The sequence below is a fragment of the Centruroides sculpturatus genome, unplaced genomic scaffold, assembly GCF_000671375.1.
Source record: "Centruroides sculpturatus isolate CEXI.00-Female unplaced genomic scaffold, Cexi_2.0 scaffold1412, whole genome shotgun sequence".
In the NCBI taxonomy this organism is placed as follows: domain Eukaryota; kingdom Metazoa; phylum Arthropoda; class Arachnida; order Scorpiones; family Buthidae; genus Centruroides; species Centruroides sculpturatus.
The window spans coordinates 101074-115268 of record NW_019385660.1 but is presented as its reverse complement, the minus strand read 5'-3'; the positions used below and the strand labels follow the sequence as shown (position 1 = coordinate 115268).

General features: G+C 38.1%; 1 protein-coding gene and 1 pseudogene across 1 annotated transcript in view; both read left to right on the top strand.

The window, feature by feature from the left end:
* Positions 1-1457: 1457 nt before the first annotated feature.
* Positions 1458-12098, top strand: LOC111640965 (annotated as a pseudogene).
* A 187-nt stretch (positions 12099-12285) lies between these two features.
* Positions 12286-14195, top strand: part of LOC111640958 (gastrula zinc finger protein XlCGF57.1-like) — an 8799-nt gene continuing 6889 nt past the window's right edge. Inside the window, exon 1 of the mRNA XM_023387056.1 lies at positions 12286-13366. The gene's annotated coding sequence lies outside the window, so the exon portion shown is untranslated. The remainder of the gene's footprint in view (positions 13367-14195) is intronic.

Below are 14195 nucleotides of genomic sequence, written 5' to 3'. Positions count from 1 at the left end.
CGCCGTAATCGGCAAAGTGTATTGTGTGTATATAAATTACATGAATACTACTAGCATGATACGCATATACTACTAGTATTTTACGTTGTTATTATCACGAACACATCTGTTATAAATAACAGAAGGAAAGTATGGAATCGGTCAAAAAATAATCCCCCAAAATTTTTACATTATTGGACTCGGGAAATCTTGAAATGCCGAAAAATATAAAAGAAAATTTGGGTTTTTTTTCTGTATGTATGGATGTTAGTGTACTACTGTATGTGTTTGTGGCACGATTTTGTTCACCCTATTTGTAATTTAATAACTCCTATGCTTTTTGTCGAAAATTTCTGAAATTTTACAGGAAGGTTTGTGTATTAGGACGATTGGTGCTGTTCAATTTTAGTGGTTAAATGTCAACAGGGTGAAGAGATAAAGGGGATCGTGTGTCATGATTTAATTACAACTTTACTCGTTAGTAGCATTAACAATTTTTTTTATATTATAAAACCCATCCCTACCCACCGAAATTAAGTTTATTGCCATTTTATATTAGTTAAAAATATAAAAAGATTTTAATAAAATATTATAACAGATGGAGTCATCAAATTTTGCCTGAAAAGTTAAGCAACTCGTTGCTGGATTTTTAAGGATTTTTCCGCTAATGTTAAAAACGTGTTTATCAAAAGGCAGCGGATCTCATTTTAATGTAATTTTATTTTTTCACTACTGAATTCCATGTTTTTCAAATCATAATTTGCTGATTTTTGTTTCATTGTGAATTTTTGCACTTTTCCTCACTCCTCATAACTGTTAATAATAATGTCTCTAACAGTGGCGTGCCGTGCCGTGCCATTTGATGATAGGGAAGCTGTGTTTTTGTAAGAAGCCGACTTCCAGGGGCAATCAGTCAGTGATTGTCTAGGGCAGTGGTTCCCAACCTTTTTTCATTAGCGTACCCCGTGACATGTCATATCTCTGGATTGTACCCCGTGACATGTCATATCTCTAGATTGTACCCCTCATTTAAGAAATTTAGTGAGTAACCATATTGTTAATTTTACATATTGTAACTTTAAATTAAAGAGAAAAAATCTAAAAGAAAAAATGTATAATAAAGTTGTGATTGTTGCAAGGAACATTTTTTATCTAATAATTTTTTAATACTATTAGTTTGTGATACATAATATATTATTTTTTCTGCCATAATAACTAACTTTTTTCTGTACCCCTAAACAACCTATCGTGTACCCCTAGGGGTACGCGTACCACAGGTTGGGAATCTCTGGTCTAGGGCAGTGGTTCTCAAAGTGGGTTCCATGAAGCAAGGTCAGGGGTTCCGTAAAGTTACATTGAAAAGCAACATTTAATAATAACATAAGAAATCGGTACATATCATATCTTATGATGTCAATGAATTCCCACTGACAGCAAGTGTTGTCAGACTAGATTATTAAGAGTTGGCAACACTGGTGATGGCTGGCTTTGTCGGTTAGTTACACACGCCAATTCTTGTGCAGGAAGGTTATGCTGCTCTACTGTTACCACAAGCATTTCTTCTACTCAACAAATTATTTTTACTATTTTTAAAGTCCTGCAATGGATTGATGGTTAAAAAGGATTAGTAAAGCAACAACATCCAAAGGAAATAAGAAAAAGGTGAACTTGCAAAAGAACGATCTGCAACTACTAGTTCAAAACACACGGAATATGTTCCCTCTTGTTCTGAACGGCAGCCAGGCAAAAAGAAACGCAAGTATGATCCTCAGTATTTGTCACATGGCTTTACTACTAAAATGAGAAAGCTGGTGATGGTGATGAGAAAGCTGGTGATGGTGAAGAAGCCCCAGACGCCATTTGTATTCTTTGTCACACAAGAGTAGCTAACAGTTCTTTGGCATCAGCAAAGTTGCAAAGACACATGGAAACCAGGCATAGTGTCTATAAAAATAAGGATAAATCTTTTTTTGAAAGAAAACATGAAAGTTTCAATAAAACTACAAATTTCATGATGAAGAAATGCAGAACAGACAATAAAAATGCAACTGAAGCATCATATAAAGCAGCTTACCATATTTCTCTTCATGGCGAAGCACACATTATTGGTGAATCATTGATAAAACCTACATTGAAAGATGCAGTTTCATCTGTATTCGATGAAAAGTCTGCTCAAAAGGTTGAATCTATATCTCTATCTACAGTGGCGTAGCGTAGTGGGGGCGGCAGGGGCGTCACTTTTTAGGGGGCTGCAAAATTTCACAATAAATAATAATAATATCTTGTAAAAATTTGAACCATTTTATGTCATATTTTCGTCGCACCTACGATTCGGACCGAGTGAAATGAGCACAAAATAGTGTTACCATCCGGACAGTGCAGTCCGGGAATCGACTCACCGTCCGGGTGGACTGTTAATTTTACCCGTGGATATCGTGACCTGTCGACCTCTTTTTTTTTTGCTTGTACGATTCATTCGTATATACAGTAGATCCCCCTATAAGACTGGTTCCTATAATTACGATTCCTATAAGACGGCGAAAAAATTGCGACGGTATTTGTAAACAACGGTAAAAAAACCTCCTATAATTCGATAAAACGTCATCGAGCAGCCGAACTACTTTCCGCCGTCCAGCGCCACGCTACGGACAGTTTAGGCGGATAAATTGAGTTTAGTATCGTCTGTGCATATAATTATATATAAATTATATATAAATTAGGTACTGTATATATAATTATATATTAACTTAATTTATTGTAACTTTATTATAATTATATATATACTTTCCGCCGTCTAGCGCTACGCTACGGAGAGTTTAGGCGAACTATCGTCTGTACAGTATGTGAATTAGGTACAGTAAGTCTAATACAGTACTGTAATTTTATACATTTCTTGTAAAAGAAACATTTCTTATTCAACGGCCATAACAATTATTTATATTAATGATGTCTCCAAAGTTCAGCGAAGTTTTCGCAGAAAAATAACATCAGAAATCGCGGCCGCGGTTTGCTGAGCTGTTCCGAATTCGAGTCTAGACTTCAAGGTGTGAGGACGTGCTTTTCTTTGCTCTACAGTTTTAGCCAGTGTTTTTGTTAGTTAACCCTAGTTTCAGGCTTAGCAACCTCTTTCCCATAATTAGGTATAGGGTGTTGACCATTTTTAGGCTCAGCAATTTCAAGCCTAACTTTTTAGGTGGTTTTATTTAGAAGTGGTAGTGCTTTTGTGGTTCCTCCATCTTGGCTTCCTGCAGTGGAGTTAGTGTCCTGTTCTTGTGGAGTTATTTGTTAGCCGTGTTGTGCTCCATCATTTGTGCCTGTCTTGTCATGTGTTCTGTGGATTACCTGAGTAGTGTTGTAACTGTGCTGTAAGAATGACACCATCAACTGCTTTTGGATTACTTGGGGAGACCCGCTAATAAGCAGACCAGTCCCCCCATCCACCTGAACTGTCCGTGTTGACAGGTGTTCTTGTCAACACTTGCAGCAGTACAGGGGGACCAGACAGTTTTGTCTGAGCTCAACTGGAACACCAGTCAAGTCTTCCTGACCTAAGAAGACTCAAGCCAAGCTTAGCTTGGCTATCTCTACATCAGCAGCACCCTTATAAGAAGCTGACTTCACCTTCTTTGGTGTGGCTGGACTCATGGTAACTTTGTCCCTTCCCTTGATTTTTTTTGGGGTTCCAGGTATCTATCATATAGGTGCTAGCGGCCTACTTAGCGTGTTCACCCAGGCTGTGTAATTTTCTTGGCAACACTGCGACAAACTGATTTTTTTCCCACTGCTGGTAAGTAAGTTTTTCTTGTCTTGGAGCCACCAGCTTCTATCTTTTCGCTCTGCGCTTGTAAATCTTTTTGATTTTGAGTGCAGAGTCCCTCTGGCACTGGGCCACACTTTAACCACTACACCACACTCTTACTGGTTGGCTCTTTACAAACTCCACAATGCGTAGCAGCTTGGATGAAACTTCTGATCCTCGTACATTGGCCTACAATGTTCTTGACGAACTCAAAGAGTACATCACTGACAACAGAAATGCTAAACTCAGTGGAAGGGGGCACGCAGACTTTGTCATTGGTTGTGCCCAACGCATAATCGACATCTTCATAGCGAACTATGGAAGTAACAGAATAAGTGAAAAGCTTGATGGGATCACTGACAAACTAGATCAACTCATTGAAAACAACCCTGGCGGAGACCTTGCTGAAACTCAACATAAACTAATTGAGAAGCTGGATACGATTACTTCGAAAAGTCCCGCCAGCACCCAGCAACATATGACTTATAGTATGGCCTTAAAATCAGGCAAAGTCATTGACTACCCCCGTAACATTAAAAAAACTGCTACCTCACAGAATGTCCTACTGGTCTATGATAAAGGAGATGCACAGAATAGCGATAGCATTAAAAAGACTATACAAACTACCATTAGACCTTCCGATCTCAAAATTGGCATCGAGAGAATTAGACGTATAGGAGGAGGTGGCATTGCTATAGAAGTGGACAAAACTGACAGTATCCCAATCCTTGAGGCCAAGATAAAAGAAACTCTACCTGAGCTCGATACACGACAACCAAAAAAGCGGAAACCTCACGTTAGTATCATCTCTGTATCACAGGAATGCAATGCTGAGGACATACCACAAAAAATTTATGACCAAAACTCTGTCATTCAAGAAATTTACGAGCGTAGTCAATTTGAAGAAGAATTTAGAGTGAAGTTGACTGGCAAAAAGGACAGTGCTTTCAAGAACTGGATAGTAGAGGTTACACCCAGACTCAGAAAATTACTAATAACTGCCAAAAAAGTTAACATAGAATGGTCCAGGTGCCGTGTAGCCGACTTCTGCCCCATCTTACAAGTGTTGTAAGTTCGGACACTCCACCAAAACCTGTCCAGAGGCCGAGAGCACCTGCAGTCAGTGTGCAGGGAAACACACCTTCAGAGAATGCCCGCATCGTGGCAAGCAGCCCATCTGCTGTAACTGCACTAGGGATAAACAAGTAGAACTAAACACAATGCACGCAGTAGTACTTGTCCCATCTATATAAAGCTGAAATCTAATCTCATATTACGAACTGATTATGGAGTTAATTAATAATAATACAAGAATCCGTTTCCTAAAGATTAACCTTGGCAGAGGTATAGCAGCCACCTCACTACTTGCTGTAAAATGCCACAAGCATTGGTGATATTCAGCGGGTTCGCACAGGTTCGGCCGAACCCGTTGTTAACATTTTCAGAGTTTTCCGAACCCGTTGTTAAACACACGTAACATTTCTCAGTGGTTTTGTTTCTTTAAAAAAATATATTAAAATATACGTATTATACTCTAACACTACTAAACTAGAGCCTTATACCCCGTTCGCTTTGGTGCAACCTCCATCGACCGTTTCAATCTCGACTGAAACGAGGTTCAATCGCGATCGACTCAAGAGAGTTCTTGAAACTAGGTCCAGTTATACGAGAGATCCCACCACGCGCACAAGAAAATACAAGATGGCTGCGGTACACGCGTCGTGCTATCGACAGCGAAATGAAAAAGATATTGTACTTCGAGAGACAATGACATTTGTCTATTATTATAATAATACCTAATGATAAAATAAATTATTTAGAAATGTTTTTTCTTGAAAAAAAGTCATAAGGAAAGCAGTTAAATTTGCTTTGCCTATGACTTTTTCTGATTAAAAAAAAGCCGATTTTTATGTTTATAAAATATTTTGAATGAAAAATATTAAAATATGTACAAAATAAACCATTTTGAACACTTTTTTTTAATATTTATCAAAAAAAAAAATATAGTTCTGGCATAAACAATGTTAAATTTTAACTGACTTAATTTTGCGAACGCATCTTTCTTATTTATATGGGTATCTTAAAGTCAGTTTTTGCGTTAATGATGCTAATGCACCATTTGAGTGAAAAAAATTGTTAAGGAAAAATTTTCTGTTAGCAAACTCTTTGTTAAATATTTCGAATATCACCACTGGCCACGAGTATAACTTTATCATTGTCCAAGAGCCCTACTGTCGCCATAGCATCCCTAAATGCCTCCCTACCTGTTGTTCAATCCTTAAAGGTACTACCTCTTACCCTTGGGCAATCAGCATTGTCACCAACCCAAATTTTTCCGTGCTACACCTCAAGAACCTCTCTAGCCAACATATTGTCTGCACTGAAATATACCATAACAATGTCAGCTATACAGTCATCAACATCTACTGTCCCCAGGAGGCCAATGTTCATAATATGTTGACGCATATACAGGACATCGTTGACACACGAAACAACAAAGACATCAGCACACTCGCCAACATGGGGAGGTGACCACCAAGACAATCGAGGTGAGGCATTCGAAGAATTCTTTTCACAAAACGGACTGCTCATTCTGAATAACCCGCTGTCCCCACCGACTTATGTGTCTAGCCGTGGAGAGACATGGATCGACATTGCTGCCTGCAGCCCTAGCTGCCTAAACATCGTCAACAACTGGAAAGTACATGAGGAGAACAGTCTTAGTGACCATGTCTACATCTCTTTTACATTGAACACCACTCAGCACACCTCTGACAACAGCATTACCACTCAGGCAAGGTACAACCTTGCCCTTGCAGACTGGGAAGGTATGCAGAATTACCTGAGAGATAGATTACTCTTCCAGCAGTAAAGATGAAGCAGAACAAATCTTGCATCAGCAAAATCAGGCAAGCCTGTGAGAACTTCATCCCAAAGACTGTCCCAAAACACAAATCTGTAGCCTGGTGGAACGACAACCTTACTAATCTCAGAAAAGCTAACAATAAATTGAGAAAAACATATCAAAACTGCAAAACTGAACCAGAATGCACCAACCTAAAGCAGCACTTTCTTGACCACCAGAAACTCTACAAATCTGAAATCAGGAAGGCCAAGATTTCCTCCCGGAGACTATTCTGCACATCTGCATCTTCTGATACTTGGGGCTACCTGACCAAGCTTTGCACTAATAAGCTGAAGAAAACATGCATCCCCACTACTGACAACAATGATCCTAACACCAACGACTTCCTTGATGCTCTCAATAAACAAATGGACTCCTTCTGTATTGTTGACAACCCTGACTCTGACACACGCTGGCAGAGGAACATTCGTGAGGAGATGAATAATCTTATATGCACCAATAACACCCTGGCCTTCCAACATCACGAAATCAATAATGCCATAGCCAGTCTCAATGACAAGAAATCACCAGGTATTGATGGTATTAATGCAAAAATTGCCAAAGCAATATGGAGAACGATACCAGATCATATTATAAATATGTACAACTGTTGCCTACACTATGGCATTTTCCCTGCTGGATGGAAAACAGCTAAAATTGTCCCAGTCCCAAAACCGGAAAGCCCACATAACTCAAGGCCTATCTCGCTTCTTCCTGTCTTTGGTAAAGTACTGAAACGCTTGATTACAGACCGTTTAACCTGACATGTAGAGAACAATCATGTTCTTAATGACACCCAGTTTGGTTTCAGACATTAGCGCTCCTCCACTGATGCCATCCATCATGCAGTCCAAAATATCAATGGTTTACTCAATTCTCACAAATATGTCTTAGCCATCAGCCTGGACATCAGCAAAGCTTTTGCGGTGCCTGGTGGCCACTTATTCTCTATCAGCTAAAAATGACAAATTGCCCAGCCAATATTTATAATGTTCTCAAAGACTACCTCAACAATCGTAGTGCATACCTTCAACATGGAACCACCGCCATACGCAGAAATATTCTCTGCGGCTGCCCTCAGGGGTTAGTATGTGGCACTTTGTTGTGGAACCTTACTTTCAACACTTTCTTGTCCCAGAACTTTGGCCAGGACAGTACCACCGCTTATGCTGACGATGTTCTTATACTCATTGGTGGCGGGTTTTGAGCAGATTTGGAAACAAAAGGAACTGAAACCCTAGCCATGATTCATGAATGGGGTCAAAAGCATAAACTCCACTTTAACCCTGATAAAACCAGGGCAATGGTGATAAACAAACCAGGCAACCCCAACCTTTACCGTCGCGTGCCCACCATTAAAATGGACAAGAGTATTAAGGTTGTGAAATCTATAAGGTACTTGGGTGTGCTACTGGACCACCGCCTGAGCTGGGACGAACACATCAGACATCTCTAAACGTACTGGTCAAATCTTCAATGCTTTTGCAAAGATTGCAAAGAGCAAATGGGGGTTAAAATCCGATGCTCTCAGCCTTATCTACAACCAGATATATGTACCCATTGTCACTTATGCTTGTGGTAGCTGGGGGTGGGCTGCACATAAAGTCCACCTCAAAAGAAAACTTATCTCTTCCCAGTGCAGGGCCCTTCTACTTATTTCAAAGGCCTACAGAACAACACCAAACGTCAGCCTACAAGTCATTACTCGCAAGCCACCTATTGTGGATATCATCAACCTCTACTACAACTTCTGGAGCCTTAAATGGGGTCATAATATCAGCACATTCAGCTGCAACATCTTCTAATCAGCTTGAAAGAAACAATCCTGTTGACACCATTCCTCCATATGTCCACAACTATCTAAACACCAATCCTCCGCAGTACAGCGATGTCCAAATATTTACTGATGGCTCAAAACTTGACGGCAGGGTTGGTTGTGCCTTCGAGGCTTACCAGGACGACCATGAAATTCACAGTGAACAGTACAGGTTATCAGACCACTGTATTGCTTTTCAGGCAGAGCTAACTGCTATTGACAAGGCCACCAACTGGGTTTCAGTGCACGACAAACATGCAACTATAGTCATACTCACAGATTGTCTTTTTGCTCTTTCCATCATTAACAGAAAAAAACAACACCCCATTGCAACTAACATCAGAAAGCACCTCAGCAACTCAACAAACCACCTCTACATTAATTGGACTCGTGGTCATCAGGGTACTGCTGGAAATGAGCGGGCCGACCAACTGGCAAAGGCAGCAGCCAACAATGACTCCTTGGACATAGCCTATGACAGGATCAGTCACTCTGCCATTAAAAACTTGCTTTTCGAAGATCTTCTTTACTCTTGGCAGCGCAAATGGAGTGACAACCACAATATCACTACTTTTAGTTACATTCCGGACATTAAGGATTACTTCAAATTCAACTGGATACTGCTCAATATCCACTTATGTCAGTTCCTAACAAATCATGGAAAGTTCTCCAGTTATCTTCACAGGGTTGCCATCAAGGACACCCCACTGTGTGCCATTTGTGATGAAGTTGATGACGCTGACCATCACATTTTCAGCTGTGTGTGCCTGGAAACAGAACGTTCGAACATCAAGCTAATAGCCTCCAAAAATAACATCCCCTGGCCATGCCACCACAAGGACTTTCTTCAGAACAAAGAACTGTATACAGCCTTCGATGCGCTTGTGAAAAAACACGGTGTTATCTCAACTACCACCTCCAACCAGTAACCATTCTCTGTACTTACTACCTGTAATATTTTGTATCACTTGCAGCCATTGCCTGCATATATGTACATACTTTTGTTTATATTATTTTCCACAGTCATTTCATAATATTCATATATTGTACTATTCACTATTTTTATTATGTAACCATTGTGTAAACATGCTAATTCTGATTATTTACCTTTTCTATAGTTATTTGTAATTTAGTTTTTATTATACTCTCGCCTGTTTTTTTTTATTGTATTTTTCACTAGTTTTAATGATTATTGTTTTGTATTATTTTATTACATCTCATTCAACTGCTGTAATGCATTGCATAAATTCCCACACTTTGTAATTCACCTGTTATCTTTTTTGTAGCCCGGCTATGCCTCGCGGTACCGGGCATGTACTTCTATAGTGCCTTAATAAAAAAAAAGATTGATTGATTGAAAGATTGCTGAGCTGTTCCGCGACGAAAACAAGCTTGAGCAATGGCGATGTCGAATGGTGCATACTCGGTAAGTAATCCTACAATTTTTTGTTTTATAGCGTAGTTTATACGGATTATTTCCAATATACGTATTTTGGAAATGTTGAGTCGAATTAGTCTAGAATCGATTAATTTTATGGAAGAAAACTTTTCAAACAGCCGTAGTCCGTAAACTTCACACGTGTCGGGCTGTGATTCCTACAAAATTGATTCATAAAAAACGGAACGTATCTACCGTCTTATAGTGGGATCTACTGTATATATACACCTCCAATATCCAATACAGCTAGGTCATCTAGGTTACTTACGTTACTCCTACCCAAGTCTCCCTAGTCGCTAATTGTAACTGATTTAGAACAGGCATGCGCTGCATATTATTCTTCGCATTGCAAAATGACATACGCGTGCGTCAGGAACTTCTGTTCCAACAAACCTCACCTGCCGTCCGGGTCAGCGATTTTAAAAAGGTGGCAACACTAGCACGGAATTTTTCATTACTTATTCTGTGACGAAACCGAATTTTAGCCTTTTAAATTTAGATACCTAAATAAGGGGGCGGCGAAATTTTCCTCCGCCCCGGGCGGCTGACACCCAGGCTACGCCACTGTCTATCTAATGATACAGTGTCCAGACGTATTGCTGATATTTCTGATGACATTGAAACTGAACTTATTTCACGATTGCATGCATGTGATGCTTACGCGTTGCAAATGGATGAGTCTACAGATGTGGCTGGACTGGCAATTCTACTTGTGTTGTTAGATATGACTTCAATACAATAATTGAGGACAATTTGCTTTTCTGTAAAAGTTTAGAGCTTCATATCACAGGAAAAGATATATTTGATTGTGTTGATAATTATATAACAAATCATGATATTGGTTGGGATAAATGCATTTCAATGTGCAATGATCGAGCGAAGGCTAATGATGGGAAAATTATCTGGTGCTGTAACTAGAATAAAAAATGTTACAAAAAACTTCAGCAGTAATCACTGCATTCTTCACAGATATGCATTAGTGACAAAAAGAATTTCTGCTTCATTAAAAGTAGTTTTGGACGAAGCCGTGCAAATTATCAATTTTATTAAGACTCGGCCATTACAATCAAGAATATTTAAAGCTTTATGCGAAGATATGGATAGCCATTAAACGACTCTTCTTTTACAAACAGAAGTAAGGTGGCTTTCGAGAGGAAATGTGCTGGTGAGAATGGTTGAATTGATAAAAGAATTGCAGTTTTACTTTCTTGAACATAAATTTAATTTGTCTGACAGATTAAGAAATAATGTATGGCGTGCAAAACTTACATATTTAGCAGATGTTTTTTCAAAGTTGAATGAAACATGCCTATCTCTACAAAGAAAGGAAACAAACATTTTTTGAACTCAAGATAATATGATATCTTTAACTCGTAAATTACAGTACTGGATTTCAGAAGTAGAGCACGGTAATTTTGACTGTTTTCCACTTACTAAATTTCTACAAGAATCTGAAATGGAATTGGACGCAGAGACACTCGATGAAATTATAGATAATCGCAACAGCTTATCCACATCTCTTACCAAGTATTTTCCTAACTTGGAGTACAAAGAATATTATTGGGTACAAAATTCATTCAAAGTAACAAAAAACCAACAGGATTTCTGGCAGTGGATTATGAGAAAGTAATATAAATTACATCCGATACTCAGTTAAAGGCTAAATTTGAAGAAGTGCCGTTAGATGTATTCTGGGGAAATCTACTTGAAGAATATCCTGAAATATCCAAACAGGCCATAAAAATTCTTTTGCCCTTTATGACAACATATTGGTGTGAATCAGGATTTTCAAGATATGCTAGTACGAAAACTAAGTATCGAAGCAGACTAGATGCCGCCCCAGATATGAGAATTCAGTTATCAAGTATAAAACCAAATTTCCAGAGGTTACTTATGTCAAGAAAAACAGATGAATTCATCTCACTAAAATTTGATATTCTAATTTACAATAAGTGTGTTTCAAATAAAAAATTTCTTTTATTACAATAAGTATTAATTTAAATAAGGGTTCCATTATATTACAAATAATATAAAAGGGCTCCATTGCAGAAAAAGTTTGAGAACCACTGGGTTAAGAGGACGCCAGTCGGAAATTGCTATCAAAGTCGCGATTTTGAATGAAAATATCAAAATAAAAATAGACTAGTAAATTTAAATCTAAAAGAAGAAAATTTACTGTTAAGGTTTTAAAAATGAAAAAAAATCAATTAGGATGATTATAGATATCACCTTTTGCCATATTTGCCGTATACTCTACAAAATAATTTGCATATTTAAGTGGTTTATTATTAGAATGTGTGAAATTTTGTTAAATCTTTATAAATCGTGGAATGTGGCTATTTTGATTATTCTATTGCATGTAATAATTATTTTTTCTACGTTATTAAGTCGTTACTTTACGCTTTATCTGTAATCGTTCTTTCAAATAAGTAGATTTGACGTCATGACTCGCTCGTGCGATTATGCAAAGTAGATGTGCAAGTTGCTCGTTGTATTAGATTGTGAGATTCATTATCACGTTCATTACCAAGATCTGAAAATGGAATATACTTTTTGGGACTTACCGAACGTGGAGCTATTAGTTTGTTTCAGAAAAAAGGAATTTTACGTTCTGAACGTATTTGCAAGAATAAGCATTCAATGAGTGTATTTTTCTGAAACAGAAGTTCCGAAATGGAGATGCCATGTCAGGACGTGTCGACAGAAAAAGGGCATTAGGAGAGATATCTGGTTTTTCGGGTCACGTATATCCTTCTTTGATACTTTGCGTTTTATATACATTTGGTCACTGGAACTTTCTTCGTTGGAATTTTGTAAAATGCAAGTAGGACTTGACTTTTCTACAACTATCAATTGGAACAGTTAGATAATGGAGGTCTGCGCCCATTCTTTGATGACTCGTTGTGACGGAAAGATAAGCGGTGTTGACAAGATAGTTGAAATAGAAGAAACGATGTATACAAGACGGAAGTACAATGTTGATCGTGTTTTACCCCAACAATGGGTGTTTGGTGGACTATATCGAGAGACAAAGGAATCTTTCCTTGTTCCAGTGCCAGATCGTTCGGCAGAAACGTTATTGAAGGAAGTGTAAAATCACGTTCACGAAGGAACAACCATATTTTCGGATTGTTGGAAAGGCTATAGTACCAAAGAATTACAAGAAGCAGGATATTTTCATTATCAAGTGAATCACAAATTAAACTTTGTCGATGCGGATACCGGATGTCATACTCAGAACATAGAGAGGTTATGGGAAAATTGTAAATGGAGAAACAAGGTACAAAGAGGTACTTCTCGTAATTATCTCAACTCGTATCTAATCGAGTTTGTGGAGAAAAGAGAACAGTAAAAACGAAGCATTTTCAGCAATCTTACAAGACACTGCGAAATTCATGCAACCGAAATGATAAACTACTAATGTAAAAAGTAAGTATTTTTGAAAATTTGTTAATTATTTAAAGTATACCTTTTGTATAACATTAATTTATTGTTTGATTTAACAATTGTATTAAATTTGACAAATAAAAAAATTGCATTATTCGGAAAAAACGCTATTTCCGACTGGCGTCGTCTTAACCCATAATTGTAAAGGGTTCGACTTTTCATTAAATAATTGATATTATATAGATTTAATATTTACTTAATCAAAAATAAAAACTGAACTGCACGCTTATAATCTTGTCAGATATTTATATTTCATTCAGATTTAATCGAATTTATTATTTATAGTGTGATTAATTAATTTGTATTTAACTTTCTAAGAGCTTTGACAATAAGAGAACAATTAAATGTCATATTATTTAACGTAATTCTTGCATAAACGAAGACCGTTGTAATTTATATTTAAGAGCTTATCACACAGCAATCGAGTATACAAAGTTTATCCTTATTGCATGGGCCCATTTTTTCTAATTTTGCTCTCTTTAGACGCCTCTCTAGTAGATGTGTCCTAAACACATAGAATTATTTGGGGGCGACGCGTATAATAAGAGCTATAAGCGAAAACTCATCGGATTACTTACCGACTGTGCACGGTGGAGGCCGCCATTGCTTAACCTTGTTCACATCGCGGAGTAGCACGTTGGACGGCGGACGCTTACAATTCGTGTCACGTGACCTCGGTTAACGTCATCCAGTCACGTGAGCGGTGACGACGGAGCGATGTGGTCACGTGACTACAGCTCTGACACGTTTCCGGGCAACTATACCTTGCGTCACGTGATAGAGTACAGTGCGTTCGTTAATAGCGATCGTT